The sequence below is a fragment of the Microcebus murinus genome, chromosome X (genome assembly GCF_040939455.1).
Source record: "Microcebus murinus isolate Inina chromosome X, M.murinus_Inina_mat1.0, whole genome shotgun sequence".
Classification (NCBI taxonomy): Eukaryota; Metazoa; Chordata; class Mammalia; order Primates; family Cheirogaleidae; genus Microcebus; species Microcebus murinus.
The window spans coordinates 3,418,782-3,427,239 of record NC_134136.1 but is presented as its reverse complement, the minus strand read 5'-3'; the positions used below and the strand labels follow the sequence as shown (position 1 = coordinate 3,427,239).

The 8,458-nt window shown below is 40.8% G+C and overlaps 1 non-coding gene across 1 annotated transcript; it reads left to right on the top strand.

The window, feature by feature from the left end:
- The first annotated feature begins 8,137 nt into the window (after positions 1-8,137).
- On the top strand, positions 8,138-8,251 carry LOC142866010 (U5 spliceosomal RNA). The gene has a single exon (XR_012916083.1). It is a non-coding gene; the product is annotated as a U5 spliceosomal RNA (small nuclear RNA).
- Positions 8,252-8,458: the final 207 nt, after the last annotated feature.

Genomic DNA, 8,458 nt, shown 5'->3' with positions numbered 1-8,458 from the left:
ATTAAGGGCTCCACAAGGAGAGGGCCCTTTGTCTATCTGTTTTGTTTACTGATGTATCTCAAGCACCTAGAACAGTGCTTGGCACACAGTAGGCGCCCAGTGGGTGTTGGTTGAATGAATACATTGCTGGGGGAAATGAGATGATAGACAGGAGAAAGTCCATATGCTGTAAAGCTAGATACAAAAAAGGGGTGGTTATTGAGAGTTTTATTATCGTGTGTTTGCGTGTGTGTGTCAGAAGCTGTCAGTTTGCTCAGGGTGTGAGGGGCTCATTTATCATTTTCATTAACATCTTTCTCAGCAAATATCAACTTGTCAACCTCCTCCTGTGGTGGCTAGTGTGGAGAGCCTGCTTTAAGCTTGCCAGCCCTCCAAGCGCTGTAATGACATCTGTCATAACCTGCCCCCCCCCCCCGTCCCCTGCTGCATTGCGTGTGTGTCCCATCAGTATCTGGCCCCCTGGACCCCACAGGCACCCTCAGTGAGCATTTGCACCCGTGCTGAGGCGGGGGAGTGTTGGTGGAGTGGAGCCTTCCCTCATCTTGCTAGGTTAGGACAGTGAAGATACACTGGACACAGCTTCAACTCTGGAGCCAAACAGCCCCGGGTTCGAATCCCAGCACTAACAATTCTAAACTGAGTGACTTTGGGCAAATGAGTGAACCTCTCTGAGCTCCTGCTCGGTCACCTGTGAAGAGGAGATTATAATAATCAAACAAGCGGAAGTGGACATGCCTTAAGAACTAGAAAGCACCAACTGCAGAGGGCAGATTTTCACTCCTCTGTCTTAGAACGGGGCCTCGTTCAGGACGTTGAGTCTTTCAAATGAGAGCAAGTCAGTTTCCCTGAGGTTCTTCTGAGGGACACAGGCACCAGGCGTCAGGGGAGGGGAGTTACTATTCAGGGAGCTCTCCTGGGGCTGGACACCGTGCTAGGTATGCTACATGCGTGCGATTAGCTCGTCTTCGCAGTAATGCTGCGAGCTAAGTGCCAATACTACCCACTTTACAAATGAGAAAACTGAGGCTTAGAGAGGCAAAATGACTGGCAGAGCTCCTGGTCTGTTCTGATCCCCGAGCCTGCATTGTTTCTCTGCCACACAGAGTCGGCCAGACCAGAGGGGTTGGGGGTGTCGGGGAGAGAGGCGGCGGAGGGGTGTGGCCAGGCAGACTCCTACCACAGGAGCAGTGTCCCAGTAGGAATTCAGACAATGCCGGAAACCCCAAAGCAATTTTCTAACCCTGGGAAAATGGCCTGTAGTTTGCGCTGCCACGCTCAATGCGGAGGCTGCAGGAGGGGCTCCGTCGGGGCTTCCTCACCCCCAATCCAAGACACCCTGAATCGCTCGTAGAATTTCAGCAGCAGGCGGGCAGAGGAGCCCGTAGAGATCTCTGGAACCCCGGCCGCTCACTGGAACCCTCTGGGGGACTGGACAATCCCCAGCCCCCAAGCCTGGGCCTGCCTCCAGAGATGCGGGTCGGATGGGCAAAAGGCTTTGGGGCCTCCAGCCTCAGAGGTGCTGTCGCAGCCCCCGGTGCTGTGAGTAGAAAGGACATTGTCAAGCCAGAACACCAGCCTGCGGCGGGCAGGAGCAGAGACGCTGCGGGCCACGAGACATGGACGGCTGACGCTCCTGCCTAGCTCGTGGAGGAGCAAGGCCTGGGTATGGAAACCAGGAAGGAGGCCTCTCTGTCCCCCACTGGCTCTGGGTGACAGCAGTTGTAACAACAGCCACCTTTCCCCCCATGCCAGTGACCCAGACGACTTGTCCATGTCATCACTGAATTCCCCCAACATCCCTGGGACTGTATCAGTCCCATGTCACACATATTGCAGGCGGGGCTGCTGAGGCTCAGAGAGGGACAGCACTTGCCCAAAGTCACGCAGCCAGGGTGGCAGAGTCTGGACTGGAATTCGGGCAGGTGATGCCACTCCATCCAAGGGCCTCTGATCATCACAACAGCGCTTACACAGTCCTTCCTGTGTGCGAGACACTGTGCTGCGTGTCCTGTATATACATTCACTTGTTTGCTGTGAACAACAACACTGTGAGGTAGTTACTACGATGAGGTGTGGCTTTGGACAAATCTATCACTTCACCCTCATTTCTCTGGGCCTTGCTTCCTCCCTAGGCTGTAGGGTGATTGGACCAGGTAATCTGGAAGGAGCCCCCACAGCTCGGCCATATTCTCAGGCCTTGTCCGTCGCCATGCTTCTGTCTGAAGGCTGCGGTCTCAGGCCACTTCTCTTCCTACCTCCACCCTCTCTCCTTTCCTAGGGGTGACTTCGTAGGGGTTTGGGCCTGGGTTTTATGGGAGCAGAGGGAATTCTGTTTGGCCATGGAATATGGCCTGGAGAGCCATCTTCCATGATAGAGGAGTGGGCACTGAGGCCTACCTAACCCACAGCCTATCTCCTGCTCTGTCTCCCAGCCTCACGGCCCAGTTTCCTGGGCTCTTTTCTTCCAGCTCCCCAGTAGCCGAGTTCCCTACCCTGTCTTCGGCTTTGACTCACTGTTGCACATGGAGCTGGAGCCTGGGGCCAGCGGCTGTCCTCGACATCATGACTCTTCCTTTCCCCTGAGCTGCGCACAATGGCGGCAGTCACCAACACACAAGAATGTGCTCACTGCCACAAGAGGAACATTCTGGCCACAGCACAAAGAGCACACTCTTCAGTTGAAGAATGACAAAATACTACCCTGGAGACCAGCTTGGCCACATCTTAGATGGTTAGCTCTGCACTCGTTCCTCAAGCTCTCTGAGCTTCAGCCCCCTCGTCTTCACAATGAAAAACATCATTGCTATCTCACTGAGCTGCTGCGGCAGACGAGCCTCTCTGAGCACAGTGCCTGGTAAATAGTAGGAGGTTAATTAATAAATAAGACTTGGCTTTGATTTCCACATCTGTGTGATCTTAGGCAAGTCAATGAATCTTGATTTCTGAGCTCAGAGACAGGTATAAAAATACTTCTCCAGTGAGATTTTTATAAGGAAACAATGAGATAATGAATGTAAAATTCCCAGCACGATGTCTGGAAATGGTAGGACATCAAAAATACATTATCCTGCTCCACCTAGCTCCATGCATAGAGACGAAACTATTCACCCCCAAACATCTCTAAATGTGTAAACTCTATGTGTTTAATAACATTTCTATTACACAAGTCCTTCCAGAGAATAGAAAAAGAAGGAACACTTCTCAACTCTTTTTATGAAGCTAGCCAAATAATTAGACAAACCTCGATATCAAAACTAGACAAGGGTATTATAAGAAAGGAACATTTCAGAGCAATCTGTCGTGTAAACATGCATGCAAAATCAAAAAACAAAATATTAGGAAATGAGGTATATTCCAGGACTTCAAGGGAGGAAAATCAATGAAACAAAAGAGCTGGTTCTTTGAAAAGATCAATAAAATTGACAAATCTCTAGCAAGACTGACAAAGAAAAAAGAGAGAAGACACAAATTACCAATATCAGGAATGAAACAGGGGATATCGATATAGACCCTGCAGACATCAAAAGAAGAAAAAGGAAATACTCTGAACAACTTTACACACATAAATTTGACACTCAGAAGAAATAGATCAATTCCTTGAAAAGCACAAATTACTACAACTTACTCTATATTAAATAGATAATTTGGATAGTCTTGTAACTATCAAAGAAATTAAATTTGGTATTAAAAATCTCCCCCAAAATAAATCTCTAAGCCTAAATGGTTTCACTGGGTTCTATATAATCCCTTCCAGAAAATGGAAGAGAAAGGGAGATTTCTCAACTCATTTTATGAAGCCAGTGTTACTCTGACATCAACACTGGACAAAGACAGTACACAAAAAGAAAACTATGGACCAATATCCTTCACAAAACAGAAACATTCTCAACAAAATATCAATGAATAGAATTCAGCTATATATAAAAAGAATTATATACCACAACCACATGGGGTTTATTCCAGTAATACAAGGCTGGTTCAATACTTGGAAGTCGATCAATATAATCCATCATATTAATAGGTTAAGAAAGAAAAATCACATGAATTTCTCAACTGATGCAGAAAAAGCATTCAACAAAATTCAATACTCTTTCAAAATAAAAACACTCAAAAAAGTAGGGAGAGAGTGAACTTCTTCAACTTGATAAAGACCATCTACAAAATCCTGCAGCTGGCTTTACACTCAATAATGAAAGACTGGGTACTTTTCACCTTAGATTGTGAACAAGGCAAGAATGTCTGCTTTTATCACTCTTCTTTAAAATAATGCTGGAAGTTCTGATCAATATAATAAAGAAAGCAAAGCAAAGCAAAGAATAGAGAAGGAAAGGAAAGGAAAGAAAAGAAAAAAAGGAAAGAAAAGAAAAGACATGCGGATTGGAAAGGAAAAAATAAATCAGTTCCTACTTGCAGAAGACATGATTGTCTACATAGAAAATCTCAAGGAATCTACAAAAAAAATTCTCCTAGAACTAATAAATAAGATTAGCAAAGTAACAGGATACAAGATAAACATACAAAAATTATTTGTATTTTCATATACTAGCAATGAACATGTGAACATCAAAATTTTAAATGCAATACCAATACAATCTCTCCAAAAAATAATTAGGTGTCAATCTAACAAAACACATACAGGATTTGTGTGCTGAAAATCACGAAATGCTAATGAAAAAAATCAAAGGAGATCTAAATAAATGGAGAGACATACCCAGGTGTTCATGGATTGGAAGATTCAACATAATAAAGATGTCCATTCTCTCAAATTGATATACAGGTCTAGTGCTATGCCTATTAAAATTCCAACATGCTTTTTTTATAGATATAGACAAGATTATTCTAAAATTTATATGAACAGGCAAAGGAGCTAGAATATCTAAGAAAATTTTGCAAAAGAACACAATGGGAGGAATCACCCTATGTGATTTTAAGAGTTATTACATAGCTACCGTAATCAAGACTGCGTAGTACTGGCAGAAAGAGAGATATATGGATTAATGGAACAGAATAGATAACCTAGATCCACACAAAAATGTCCAAATGATTTTTGACAGAGGTGCAGAAGCATCTCAGTGGAGGGAAGACAGCCTTTTCAACAACTGAGGCTGAAGCAATTGGAAGTTGATAGGCAAAAAGATGAACCTCAAACTAAATTTCACACCTTACACAAAAGCTAACTGAAATGAATCATATATTTAAATATAAAACATAAAACTACAAATTGTTTAGAAGAAAGCATGGGAGAAAATATTCAGGACCTAGGTGTTGGTGAAGAATTCTTAGACATGACTTCAAAAGCACAATCCATGTAAGGAAAAAATGGATAAGTTGGACTTCATCAAATTAAATACTTATGCTCTGCAATGAAATTAGTGAAAAGTCAAACTATATACTTGGAGAAATTATTTGCAAACCATGTATTTGACATAGGGCCATTATCTAGAATATACGGAGAACTCTTAAGATTCAACAGTAAAATAAAACAAGATGAGACAAAACAAAACAAACAATCCAGTTAGAAAATGAGCAAAAGACATGATGAGCCATTTCACCAAAGAGGTTCTACAGATGGCAAATAAACACATGAAAAGTTAGTCAACATCATTGATGCAAATTAATGCAAATTAAAACCATAATGAGATATCACTACATAGCTACCCAATGGCTAAAAAGAAATAGTGATGATACCAAATGCTAATGAGAATGCAGAGACTGGATCACTCATAGATTGCTGAGACTGGATCACTCATAGATTGGAGATGCAAAATGGTGCAGTTACTCTGCAAAACAGTTTGGCAGTTTCTCATAAAATTAAACATGCAACCAACGTATGACCCAGAAATTGCACTCAGACATTTACACCAGAGAATTTAAAACTAACGTTCACACAAACATTAGTACATGAATGTTTATAGAAGCTTTCTTTGTAATAGCCCCAAACTGGGAACAGCCCAGATGTCCTTTGACAAGTGACTGGTCAAACAAACTGTGGTACATCCATACCACAGAATACTACTCAGCAATAAAAAGGAACAAACTGATATATGCAACAGCTTGGGTGAATCTCCAGAGAATTTAGCTGAGTAAAAAAAACAAATCCCATGTGGTTACATAGTATATGACTCCAGTATATACCATTCTTGAAATGACAAGTTTATGGAAATAAAGAACAGATTAGTGGCTGCCAGGATTTAAGGAGGTGAGAGCAGGAGGGAAGTGGGAGTTGCTAGGAAAAGCAAGAAGAGGGATTCTTGTGGTGATGGAACCATTCTGTAACTTGACTGTATCAATGCCAATATCCTGGTTGTGAAATTGTACTATATTTTAGCAAGATGCTAACATTGGGAGAAATGGGGCAAAGAATACACAAGATCTCTCTGTATTATTTCTTATAACTGCATGTGAATCTACAATTATCGTAAAATAAAACATTTAATTTAGAATACTAACAAATGGAATTCAGCAATATGTTAAAAGAATAACCCAGTGAGTTTTAACCCAGGAATTCAAGGATGGTTTAACAATCAGAAATGGATCATTGTAAATTATCTAACAGAAAAATAGGAGAAAAATCATGATAGATGCCTAAAAGGCATTTTATAAAATTCAACATCCATTGATGATAAAAATCTCAGCACATTAAGACTAGAAGGGAGCTTCCTCAACTTGATATTGGGCATCTTTGAAAAACCTTCAGCAAACAGTATGTTTAATGGCAAAATATTGAAAGCGTCCATACAGTGAGATTGGGTATATGACAGGATGCTCACTATCACCATTTCTATTCAGCATTGTACTGGAGGTCCTAGTTAGTGCAATAAGGCAAGCAAAAGGAAAGATTTGAAAGGAGGAAGTAAATTTGCCATTATTTGTATTTGACATGATTGTGTACGTAGAAAACCCAAGATGCTATAGACAAACTATTAGAATTGATAAGTGAATTTAGCAAGATCACTGGATAGAAGGTCAATATGCAAAGATCAGTTGTATTTTTAAATACCAGCCCCAATTAGGAAAATGATGTTTTAAGAATCCTACCTTTTGCAATTGCATAAGTACCAATTACTTAGGAATAAAGCTAATGAAGGTTGTGGAAAATCTCTAAACTAAAACCTATAAAATATTATGGAGAGAAATTAAAGAGATAAATAAACTAAAGAATAAAGCATATTCATGAACTAGAAAATTCAATATTGTAAAGATGTCAATTCTTCCCAAATTAATCCATAGAGTCAATGTGATTTCACACAAAAATGACAGCAAGTGCTTTTTTTTGGTGAAAATTGACAAATTGGTCCTAAAATTCAGATTGGAATGCACAGGGCCAAGAATTGCCCGAGTAATCTTAAGGAGAAGAACATAGCTGGAGGACTCTCACTGCTGGATATGAAGACCTAGAAAGTTATAATGATTACAACATTGTGGATACAGAAATTGATAATTGGAGAGAATAGATAATTCATAAACAGAGCCACACATGTATGGTCAACTAATTTATGACAAAAATGATATTTCAGTACATTGGAGGCTCATTTTTTGTCAAATAAAATAAATGGTGATGGATCAGTTGGATAGCCATGTGGGAAAAAAAATCTTTATTTTGACCCCTACCTCACACCACACACAGAAGTCAGCTCCAGAGAGTTTTCAAATATGAATGTGAATGGCAACACAATAAAGCTTTCAGAAGAAAATGAGAAGAGTAACTATGAACTCTTGGAGTAGACAATGATTTCTTTTTTTAAGACAGAGTCTTACTCTGTCACCGTGGCTAGAGTGCTGTGGCATCAGCCTAGCTCACAGCAATCTCAAACTCCTGGGCTCAAGAGATCCTCCTTCCTCAGGTTCCCAGGTAGCTGGGGCTACAGGCACACACCACTGTGCCCAGTTAATTTTTTCTATTTTTAGTTGTTTGACTAATTTCTTTCTATTTATAGTAGAGACAGGGTCTTGCTCTTGGTCTGGCTGGTCTCGAACTCCTGAGCTCAAATGATCCACCCGCATCGGCCTCCCAGAATGCTAGAATTACAGGCATGAGCCACTGCACCTAGCTGACAATGATTTCTTAAACAAGATGGAAAAATGTCATCTATGAAGAAAAAATTTGATAATTTGGACTATATATTAAAACATTTATATACTCTGGTTTCTCTTCAGATCATATAAATCTTTCACCTTTTACTAAAGATTTCCGGGGAGAGGAACAATTGAGTCTTATGCCAATTTTTTGAGGCCTTGTTCTGGCAAAGCTTCATTAAAAAAATTAATAAATAATATAAAATTTAAACATTTCAGTTGAGCAAAGGCTATATTAAGTCAGTGAAAAGATAACCTACAGAATGGGAGAAAATATTTGCAATGGATATATCTGACAAAAGACTCATAATTCAGAATATATTAGGCAACCCAATAAAAACTGTGCAAAGAATTTTGACAGGCATTTCACAAAAGAAGAATA